Source organism: Lissotriton vulgaris, chromosome 6 (genome assembly GCF_964263255.1).
Source record: "Lissotriton vulgaris chromosome 6, aLisVul1.2, whole genome shotgun sequence".
Classification (NCBI taxonomy): domain Eukaryota; kingdom Metazoa; phylum Chordata; class Amphibia; order Caudata; family Salamandridae; genus Lissotriton; species Lissotriton vulgaris.
In genome coordinates, this window is record NC_141694.1 from 1,298,943,902 (window position 1) to 1,298,956,247 (window position 12,346).

At 44.1% G+C, this 12,346-nt stretch overlaps 1 protein-coding gene across 2 annotated transcripts in view; it reads right to left on the reverse strand.

Moving 5' to 3' along the window:
- Window positions 1–12,346, reverse strand: part of STX7 (syntaxin 7) — a 241,753-nt gene that overhangs the window by 159,420 nt on the left and 69,987 nt on the right. The gene's annotated exons all lie outside the window — the stretch shown is intronic.

Genomic DNA, 12,346 nt, shown 5'->3' on the forward strand with positions numbered 1-12,346 from the left:
ACTCTCTCCCTCCTGTTTCTTCTCATTATCCAACACACGTTTTTAAATTTGTCCCCTTTGTTTTTCCTTTTTCTGTAGATCTTGACAAAATGGCCAACAATCCTACAATATGCACATTTAGAGTTCATAACAATAATAATAATAACTGCATTTATAAAGCGCCTAATTACACTAGACTAGTATGTCCCCATGCTGCAATACGACAGTAACTAGAGCACCACAACTAAAATTACATCCAACCCCCCACTACATAGCCCCGGCCTATTCTTTGGGAAATAGGCATGTTTTTAACTCTTTGCGGCACATCAATTCGGACGTCTCCATTCGGAGTCTAGGAGGAAGTTTGTTCCAGTGTTGAGCTGCCAGGACGCGGAAGGAGCGCCCTCCTATTCTCGCTCTTCTGAAGTTCGGAACCTTAACCTGCCCTGTCCCGCTAGATCTCAATTGCCGGGTTGGGTTGTAAAGGGTTAGTAGGTTATGGAGATAGATGGGGCCTTTCCTCAGTGTAATGTGATGAATGACACATAAGGCTTTGAACAACACCCGTTCCCTGATCGGTAGCCAGTGAAGCGTTTTCAACACCCTCTTCGAAGAGGCTCTCTTGGGCAGCATCAGGACCAGGCGTACTGCTGCATTCTGTATCCGCTGCAGCCTTTGAGTGCACATAGTATTCGCTCCCAGGTACAGGACATTCCCATAGTCCATCCTCGATGTTATTAAGGCATGGACCATGGTTTTCCTGGCTGCCGTTGGCAGCAGGTCCAGAGTCTTCCTGATACCCCTCAGAATGGCGAAACATGTGCCTGCCACCCGTCTTGTGTGATGCTCAAACGAGATCTTAGTATCTAGCCATCCCCCCAAATTCCTAACTTGTTCAGTAGGTGAGGGTAGCGGGCCCAGAGCTTGAGGCCACCTAGCTGAAGTCCACACCAAGGAGTCTTTCCAACAATCAGCACCTCAGTTTTATTTCAATTTATTTTGAGGCAATTGTTCGCCATCCAAACTGCCAATTCCTGCAAACAAGTGCTGAAATTGCTGGCTACCTTCCCCTCTGGTTGTGTCAGAGCCACTACCAGCTGAGTGTCGTCTGTATAGGACACTATTTCCATCCAAAATTTCTCCGTGATCTCTGCCACCGGTGCAACATATAGGTTAAAAAGAGTTGGGCTAAGACTGGACCCTTGTGGCACCCCCTGTTTCAGGCTAATATCTTTGGATCGAAATGGTTCTTGTGCCACTTGAAAACTGCGATCTTGCAGAAATAACTCCAGCCAATCCCACATTTTACCTGCCACTCCTCCCTTTTTTAGACACTGTAGCAGCGTGTGATGAGCTACAGTGTCAAAGGCGGCACTTAAATCCAGCAGGATCAGTGTTCCCATTGGACCCTCATCTACAAATTTCCGTAAGGTTTCAGTAGACAGGAGCAGCGCTGATTCTGTAGAATGAAGAGCACGGAAACCTGATTGAATGGGATGGAGCAGCTTATGAGCGTCAATATGGGCCGTCAGCTGAAAGTAACAACCTTGTCCGCGATCTTAGCGAAGTAAGGTAACAGCGAAATAGAGCGCAGGTTGTCTAATAGCTCCAAACTAACGTTAAGCTTTGTTTCAAGGGGAGCACCACTGACTTCTTCCAAGATTTCAGCACCTTTCCTGAGCTAAAAGATAGCTCTAATAGGCGTCTGATGTAGGGCTCTAAGATCTCCCCACTACTTCTCAATACTTTAGGTGGTGCAGGGTCTTTAGGCGACCGAGATTTTATGTTGACAGTTCTTATGCCTAGAGCGTCCCGAGGAAGGACTCTGAAGGTCACTAGGCAATCCGTCCCCTTCAGGTTGATGGAAACCTCCTCTACAGTGCAGCCTTCTCGAGCTGCCTCCGGGAAGGAGGAGTAGATCCTTTCCAACTTGTCCGTAAAGAACTCTGCCACTCGGTTGCAGGATTCCTCTGACCCGGTCACCGGTGCTACAGTACTGGATAGATCAGATATTTCTCTAAAGACGGAGAACAATTCTTTCACTGAGTTCCCTGCTCCCTCAATCCTCCTTCTGTAATATCAGGGCATGGTATCCTTTAAGACTGTTTTTATACTCACTCCTGTCTATCGCTGAGAAGCCTTTCCTCCAGTGTCTCTCAAGGCGCTTGCATGCTGCCTTCTCCTTCCGAAGTTCGGCCCGAACCATGGGGCAGATTTAGTTTGTCTCCTTGGTCCTTTACTCGACCAGGGAACAGTGCTATCAAGTGCCTCTATAATGCGTCTATTCAGAGCCTCACACGCTGACTATCTCAAGCCCACCTGGAGCCCCACCCTGGCCAAGGGCCTTGTTAAACATATCTCTGAGGAGAAACCTGCCCATTTCCTGCATCTCTCCTTGATTTCCACCTTCCCCCATATATTAACTGTCGGGACAGCCACCTTAAAAGAGATCAAATAATGATCTGACCAGACCACAGGTGTCGGGGATTTGATTGTCAACATCTCCCAATTTGCAAAAATCGGGTCAAGTAGATGGCCAAAACAGTGTGTAGGCAGTTCTGATTTTAAGGTCATTTGTAAGGTTGCTAATTCCTGACGGATCTCTTGTGCCTCCACATCAGAGGCCACGTCAAAATGGAGATTCAAATCTCCCAGGAGTAAAAGCCTCTCATACCTGAGGGCTGGCTGCGTCAAGCAGTCGATCAAACTCGAAGCAAATCGCACCCTTGATCCCGGTGGTCTATACACTAAAAACCCTTTTAAAATGGGATTGTCGGAAACGGAGATTGAGAAGAACCCAGCTTCACTGTGTGCAATATTGACAGTTTCGAGGGTGCACTGAATCTCCTGTTTGTAGATTATGGCAATTCCCCCCCGCCCCAATCGGTCTATCTACCCATCTCATTCCATAGCCGTGAGGAAGTGCTACTAAAATAGCATGGAGGCCTCATCCAGCCAGTTTCTGTCAGGAGGGGTACGTCCACTTGCCCATCTAGCAGGAGGTTCTGTATTTCGGCAATGTGCTTACTTAAAAGATCTACAGTTGACCAAAGAACAGCTCAGTGACTGGCCACTGTCCCTGATCTTTAACAGATGACTTACAGAGAAGGAGCAATAGTGGCACCTCTTATTATGACTATCTAGCGCCATACTGTTTCTAATTTTTCCCCCAACATAGGGCATAATGCATACAGCTGCTGAGAAGTGTATTGTTTCCTTGAATCGAAACCGGCAGGGGTTCTGGCCCCTGACCCCGGCCGGGCGCAGACAGGCTTGCCTTTGGCGCGCTGGTGGCACATCCGCTGCACGTCCTCTGAGGCATGTGACCCTTATCCCGTGTGTCACCCAGAAGCTAGAGCGCTAACCGCTGTAAGCGGAAGTGCCTGGCTCTACCTACCCCGCCCTCCGCGCAACGGTACGGGGAATTTTTATCTCTGGCCATATGACCCTGGTTACCACATCTGAAATATTCAGGCCGCTTGTCATTCATTACACGCTTACTCTTATCCTTCTGCTTCTAGGCAGGGCTTTTTCCACCCTGTTTCTCCATCTCCTTTTCATTCTCCTTGGCATTGGTTACTTTACACACCAATTCCACTTCACTCCCATTTTTCAATGCCGCTTTGGCACACCTCTTTGTCATCTCGTGTTTTTTAATGACTTTAATTTCATTAAGTTGCATGTTACCACACACTCACAATTTTTCTTGTATGCCCACATTGTTAGAATGCATGACGATTTGACCTCTTGTGATATTCATGCAAGGCACCAAATTGACACAATGTAACTAACTTCTTGAGGGCAGCTACATATTCCTCCACCAACTCTGCTTTTTACCGCTTAAAAAAAAAAAAAAAATAAAAAAAATTATATATATATATATATATATATATATATATATATATATATATATATAAACAGCTCCAAAACACCAGCCTGCCGCAACTTTGAGCGGGTGCCTGCTTAACGGGGGTGTACCCGTTACATATACCACGCTCCAAACATCCTCCAGGAATCTCCTGAAATAGATAGCAGCACTCGTAGGGGTGGTTCCAAAAGATGTTTATTAGGAAACCAACAGCACTTCCACAAGACGTGTTTCGGCGTATAGCCTTCGTCAATTGTTTAACATATATATATATGCACACACCGTAGGTTGATAGTGGGTATCAAAATCCTCAAGAGCATCCTTAAATACATCTGAGCTTGCAGCAGGTCTTGGGTTTTTCTCCATATGTCTATGTACACATAAACCCTCAGGGTCAAGACTGTGTAGAAAGGTAATCGAATGCACATTTTGGTTTTGACATGAGGAAGTTGTACCCAACCACAGATTATTCTTGGAACACATTGACAAGTTAAGTAATACATAAATTATAGAAATGAGTATGCAAAATGTTGGCCTCACTCCACTAGTACCATTTTTTCCATGTGCGGGTGAACCACAGACTAAATGGTCAGACTGAAAGGAATATTTTATTAATGACATGTCTGCCATCAAGGAAGAAAATGCCAAAGAATGTACATTCTCTAGGAACACATTCACTCGTCTGGAAGGCACATACTTTGCTCCGCTTACTTTCTGCAAAATTCTTCCTGTAGGTGTCTTCAGTGAAGTAGTTTTATCCTATTCATCATTGTCAAATTGTAAAAAAGGAAATAGGGAAATTGAACAGCAATACTAGAAAAAAAACAGCAGAACGGAAATACACCAAATTTCGGGGAAAGCTAGATTTTTACCCAGAAATTTGATTGGTGTAAATCCATTCAATAGTTTTTGAGAAAATTAGGTTCTAAATTTATGTGTATTTTATTTCTCTCCTAATAGGGTGCAGTAAGGATTCCCACAGAAAAAATCTTATATATCCACAGTTTTGTCAGAAGGAGCTGCCAACACTAAACCCCTTGTCTATTACAGTACTTTATAAAACTCCATGTGACAATACAGTGTCCTAAAGGATTTAATCTAGAGAAATAAGCAACCACCCCTAAATGGAATGATTTTAACATATGCTTTTCACAATAAATGTGTTCGGTTTACTGCCTTTATCTTTAAGTTTCATAATAAGCAGAGCAGGCCTATAACTATGGTCACTGGCTTGTCTCCATAACCAACTCAGTCATGCTGTATTGAGTAAATGCTTTGCCACAAATGGAAGCGCACAACTTCGACCTAATCAAATCTTGTACTCAGGATCACGAACATGTGGGCGTACTCGCATGTTACAGCACATGCCATTACTGCAAGTCTATTCCATGCAGCCTTTAGCATGCATGCCTTTCAGATAGATAGATAGATCGATCGATCTGGGGGGACAAGAACTCCCCCAAACCTCCCCATGTTTTTGTATTCACTCCTAACCACCAATACACACTAAAATTACCCTTACCTCCCTGTAGTTCTACCTACCCCTAAACCCTAAAATTACCCTTACCTCTTTACCACTGTCCACCCCAAACCATAAAATCATCCTTACTTCCTTTTACCACTACCCATTCCTAAACTTTATTTTAAATAACATAACATTTGTATTATTTAAAGAAAATACCTGTGTGGTAAAGAAATGTGTGGGAAAGGTACAAATACCTGCTTGGTAAAGACTGCATGTTAAAGGCATTGCGTGGAAAGAATGCATTGTAAGGGCTGTTTCTCCTTTGTCAAGTGTACATAAGGTGAAGCAACAGGTGTACTCTCAAACCAAAAACTTGCTAAATGGACTTGGAAAACTTGGCACCTATGAGCATTTATCTGCCAGTCATAATATTGTGAATACTTCCCAGGATCTCCTAGGAACTTGCAGGTAGATTCATCAAGCCGAAATCGGCTCACAAAGGGCCAGATTCTGACAATTCTAGAAATCGCTAAATTGCGATAAATTGCATTTAAGGAATCTCAATTTGAGATTCCTTAAATGCAATTCATTAACCATTTTAAAATTGAAATTCGCAATCTGGGGCCGCTATTTACCGCGAAGTTTAACTACGTGGTAATTAGCAAAAACTTAGAAAAATGAATTTTTCTAAGTTGTATTTTACACACACATGTCCTTTGGACATGTGTGTGCGCAGCACCAGTGTACATTGCCATTTCAGGGGTGCTACAGGTTGTCCTTTGGACACCCTGGCACCCTTGAAATTGCTTCCTTATTTGCGATTTGCTAATTGCTAATCGCTAATAAGGAATGACTCCCCATTCATTCCTATGGGCCTTTAGGCCCATAGGAATGAATGGGAAAGCCATTCCTTATTTGCGATTAGCAATTAGCGAATCGCAAATAAGGAAGCAGTAGAAATCGCATAAAATATTGCGATTTCTACATGCATCCCGTTTTGCGAGTCTTTAATAGCGAATCCTTAAAAATCGCTAATAAGGACTCGCAAAACGTTACTTTGATGAATCTGGGGGTTGGTAAAAACATTTCATATTTCCGAAAAAGGAATGAATGTGTCAGATAATTTATTTATTGTTCCTGGAGAGAGAATGCTTAAAATAATGTATGTCATTTTCCTGGTGTGCCGAATTATTATTACCTAATGTTCTGAATTATTAGCTTTCCTTACTTTTTATTATATAAATCTAAGGGCACAGACAAGTCCTTTCTCTAATCCATGATCGGAAACATTTTTCAGCAAAAAATCCACATGGGGCGTTACAAATACGTGTCTCTGTGTCAGCCGTGAGCATCATATTTATCTACTGTACGCTTTAATATGTTCAGTTTGTCTTTTTTGTAATTGAAAATACTGTGCTACTACCCCCGAACTTAAAGGAACAAAAGCAGGACTGATCTAATGACTTGCACCCACCATGGGAAAACTGGGGCTCTCTCTAACCAGGAGGACAGCTACACAAACTATGGATAAGATGAATGAATAGAGCGATATCTCCCCCTTTCTGTCAAGAGTTGCCCAATTCATACAGCAAGCCTTGATAAGGTTGTATTTATTGTCTACTGCAGTTCACAGATGAGCGACTAACGTGATCGTGAATATCCCAGAAATAACGGTCTTAATTCTGCCAAACTGGAAATCATTTACATTTAAACAAGAATTTACAAATATGGTATACCACCAGGCACCTTATGCTGGGCCACTACTTACTGATAGGATCAACTTTGACAAACAGTCAAGGTTAATCTTCTACGCCTGGAAAAAAACAGAACCACCCCTTCCAACTCGCAGAGCTTAGGCAAGTTGAAGTAGTATTTGCTTTGTCAAAGTCAACTTCACGATTACATATAACAACCTCATGCACGCAGTTCCAACTGATAACCCACCCTTGCGCTCATGAGAATTTCCGAACAAATACCGTACATGTTCTGAGGCAGGGAAGAGCGCGGTTTTACAGAAGGATACTTCATTATGACGACATAACTAAATTAAATCATTTCAGCCCGAATCTTTTTCCTTATTCTCCGACCTGAACATCTGTACACTGCTAAAGTAGAGCAGCATACCAGTCTTCAGAAGACAAGTTTCCTAAAGGGGCTAAGGGAATCCAAAGTCTTTCCTCGCTTTCCATAACTCCTTCAAATGAGTGTTTTCTCACCTCAGGTCCATATCCATCGAGGTCAACCGCGCTTATATTCTGCAGCCCTTAGTCAATCTTGGAAAGGATAGAGGTTCAGCAATGGGACATGCAAAGAATGTTACCCAGGATCGCTAAACCCAAACCTAGGTATCAACAAGACCTCCTTTAGGTGCGTGGGAGCTTGTAGGTGGGAAGATGCTCCAAAGTGAAATTGTGCATACAGTACACAAATAATGGAGATAAAATAGCCACAGGTTGTTAAAGTTGCCCAAATAGCCAATTCTTTCATATAACCTTTTTGAGCAGTATGTGTTTACTTATTGGTACAGAGACACTACACTTTGCAGGGAGTTTATAACATCAAAATCCTCTAACAAATTACAAACCGCAGCCCTCTGCAACCAAACACAAGTCTGCCTGTAATCACTCTGGAAGGTACTGATTGCTACGATGCCACACTATTAGCAGCTTCATGATGTACAAGTACCAGACAACCAAATGTAACACTTAAACGACCTATTCTAAAGAAAATGTGAACGCCACCCAGCCCTCCGTCAATGCCATATAATTCTATTTGTTAGACTAGACATCTCAACTCATTTGAATAAAATAACATATTTGTGGTTAATGATTAATACTATACAAACCAACAGAAGTGTTGCCTTTCAAACTATTTCTTAAATTTCAAATATCAGGGTGGTCACTAGGGGTATTGGGTAATAGCCCCTTTTATTTTGGCCCCAACCGTATAGGTGTTACATATTCTTCCTTCTTGCTTTGATCATTATAGCTCGCCAACATTGCCACCCTATATGCAGGGCCACTGGAATTATGTGGCAGTAGAGGGACAAATTATGCGGCAGGGTTGAGTAAATTATGCGGCAAGAGAAGGCACATAAAGTGTCTCACTGTGGAACATCTTGTATTACTTCATTATTTCATCATTTTAAAACTTTGTGACACTGTCTGAGCATTGGTTGCACCTCATTAGTATCAGTTTAGCACCCAAATATAGCAATAAGCAACAGAAAGGTGACCGGTCCACCTTTGCAAAGAGCTTTCCACTGTGTAACAACCTGTACGGTTGCATTTTTGTAACTTTTGAACCATTTGAGCTAGAATTGTTTTTTGTTAAAATCTGCAGATTATGGGGCAGATGATGGATTGTGTGGCAAATGCAGTAAATCTATAATTATGCAAAACCTGGAGCAGCCGCACAATCATATAATTCCAGTGGGCCTGTCTATATAGTACAAAAAGTTCTTGTTAGCCTGTCAGACTTAAGGCGAGTATGTCGCATTAAGCTGCCTTCTTCCTTTCCTCCAGCCGTGTGTCTTGATTCGGGCACCAAGTCCACTTTAGGGAGACAGCCATTTCATACGATATAGGTGGGTAACCATATACATCATTACCAAGAAAATCAATGGGTTGGGCCAGTCCTCTTTTTTACACTTAAACCCTCAGTTTTTTCTTAAATTCAGGCCGTTATGTGAACACCTATAACTTCTGATTTATTTCACTGCCTGTTGTGTTCATCTTATATTGTGGTCAGCACAACTTAAAGATGCGTTTGTATTGTGCAAACTTAAGATGTGCTTTTCTCAGCCCATTAAAACTGCCATTCGCAATCTTGTGACACTGTAAATGTTAACGTGATTTTTGCCATGAGTTCCATAGCTTATGCTTCCCAAATATTGGGCCTATCAAGGTTTATCTACTTGCCTCTACTTCGTGATTTCAATTCATATACTTGAGCTCCTACTAGTAAATTTATCTTTTTTTTTTACTTTTCTGCAACACAACATCCAATCCGCAAATGGAAGTAATGCTGCATCCTCCTTAGGTTGTTCAGCTCACAAATCTTTTCATAACGTGACTTGTTTTTTCTGCACAAAATGCACCAACGTTTAGAATTCGTGCTCTTCCGGACCTCCACTGATCATCTCAACTCCAATATTTACCTTTTTACCATTTTCCATTAGTGGCTCGACAAATACATGCCAGTCCGCTCCCACTAATGAATGTGAACTATTTTGATCATATTGGGATTTCTGGCGCGCCTTGTTTTTCTGGTACTATTCAACCAACAATGGAACATTTTCTTAATTTCAGCCAGACCCATTTTTGTAACCACAGTTAATAGCGTTGTAATATGGGCAGCTGTAATTATCCTGCCTTTGTATTAATTCACAGCTTAACTTCTCAATCACATAATTGTGTACACTCCACCAAATCCTCTTCCCTGTGCAGCTAATTCAATGTATGAGATGTGCAGGTGGAGACAAGTCCTGTGGAAGCCATGACAGCAAATTAAGCATAAAACATATAATTTACCTGGTTTTCTGCCGCCTTGTGCTCTACCCTCCCCCAAATACTTGCAGACTAGTACCCACCCCTACCATCCTTCCCTCTCCCAAATAAAAAAAATAATTATACCTGGAGTCTTGCCACCCTCACACCACCCTCCAAAAGCACCCAATCTCCACGCCACCTTAAATATTTTTTTAAAAAGCAACACCTGGCTCTGAGCCAGTCTCCCCCACACACGTATGGCTCCCTACCCATCCGCGCCTGAAGTCGGGCTCCCTACTCTCCATTGCAACAGAAAACAGAACCCATGCTGACACTTGGTCTGTATAAACCACTCACCAGCATGAATGGAATGGCCAGTCAGCACAATTTTACTCAGACCCCTATTGACAGGGGAGGTATCGTCTGGTATGTTCATATGGCACTGTTAGACCTGTCTGGCTTTTTGGCGAAGTCCCTCCTAATTTTTATTTATTTTGTCCCCTTTTTGCCCCTCAAACCCTTATTAATTTTTGTGTCTACTGACTTTTTGTAGGTGTTGGCCAGGGGGATAGGTGTTCCCTCTCCCCCTCATAGTTTTTTACCTCAGGTCCAGAGGCCTGTTCTGACAGGAAAGTTGGCACCACCTAAAATGGTGGCCACCAACTGCCCCAACTGTCACCAACAGAACTTGGCCATAGCCTAACATAGGGCATTCCAGAACCTTCTGTTCCATTCTGGACCATTGAAGGGCAGCCTATATAAGGCGGAATGCGGGGCAGCCATTTGGTCTACCTGTGGAAGTCAGCTGGAGGACAGGCTGTAACCAAGGGTGGGAGAGGTTAGACATAGGGTTGACCTCCTAGATAGGGAAGCTGCCTTGGGTTGTCACCTCAAAATCCCCCTTTTGGGTTATTTGTCCTGACCCCGCTGTGAAGGATTACTGGAGACCCTGGGCGCCTAGCTTGCCCCTTTTCTAAATCAGGGAGGGGAAGAATTAAGGAGAAGGAGACTGCAGCCTGCGGGGTGTGGTCCTCTGCCCAGTTAGAGAGTGTGGTGGAAAGTGTACCCTTACCCCAGCCACAGTCCAGAGACTGGTAAATGCTCTAAGATTATCTCTTACATCGAAATCCCCTGGAGCGTCATCTCTCACCTGCTGTGGTGGAGCGCCACTGAGGAGAGCCAAGAGAGATCGGGCTGTTCCGCCCTTTCACTCCCCAGTTCAGTGTGGAGAGCGGCGTCGCTGTGGACCCGAATCTGCCAGCCCTGAGGTGAGGAATCGGCTTGTGGTGGTTGCCCCGGTCCTGGGAGTGAGAGGAGGCGCCGTCGCGAGTGCGCGATCTCCAGGAAGGAGACGCTGTTCCCTCGCGCATGCCCCAGCGCTGTGACATCCTGAGTGCAGGAGGGGCCTAGGGTCGAGCAGGCCCGGGTGGACGCCTTCTTCCGCTGACGTGCGCAGGGCCGAGGAGAGCAGTGCCAGGGCGAGCGCTACTGCGCAGGGCCGAGGAGAGCAGTGCCAGGGCGAGCGCTACTGCGCAGGATCAAGGGAGAAGCGGCCCCGCCGAGCACCGGAAGGAGCGCCGGCCGTCGAGGGAGCACCTTTGTGAGGAGAGGCGCCGGGGAAGATTGTGAGGAGCGCCGAGTGATCCTGTCTTCTCCTCCTGCTCGAGCGCCACACTGAAGAGCTGGCTCGAGCAGGGAGGGGGAGCTAAGAGGCCCAGAAGGGGCCTGGGGGCATCGTGAATCGGTCCCTGACACCCCTTAAGTGGGAGACCCACCGAGGAGTTGGCCCACACCCAATAACACCGAGGAGACCCCTGAGGTGAAGAGAGCCTCTGCAACCTCGGTTCCTAGCCCCTCCTTTTCTGTGTCACCTTTCCCTCTTGGCGCAGGACCACTTCTACAACAGCTGAAAACAAGTAAGGAGGTGTACTAGAAAGGGGGAGAGTGGCACTAATGGTCAACTGGAAATAACTCACATCCTATTAATTGCCACAGCTGAGTGACACACAGGAGGGAGTAACTTGAAGGGATCATCAACAACTGTGTAATAGGAAGTGAGGGGGGTTGGTGTTGGGAGAGACCATTATTGGGCACAATACAGTAATCAGTTGTATTTACTCCTGGGGTCTTATGAAATGCAGAATTGAAGTGGGAGTCTACTGTGTTATGATTAATTCATTGATAAGTGTATTGTTTTATTGAACAAGATTCTAGTAGAGTGATAATTAGCCTGATTGATTCTAAGGTACAGTTATCCTAATGTACAATTGCAATAGGAGCTCAAAGATATAACAACTGCTTGAAAGACAACGTGATAATCTGCTAGTAAGTTCAAAAGTGTAACTGCTGATTCTAGAAATGCCTTGAAATGTTTTGAACTATTTATATGTGAGCTACTGATATTGGACACCAAAGAGCATATTATTTTTATATAAAGCAGCACGTATTTTCATATAATTTTGGTGTAGTGTTTTCTTTTTGAGTGTTATTGCGTGGAATTACTTTTGGGTGGTCTGCAACCTTTACACTGTGCCTCTGTTATGC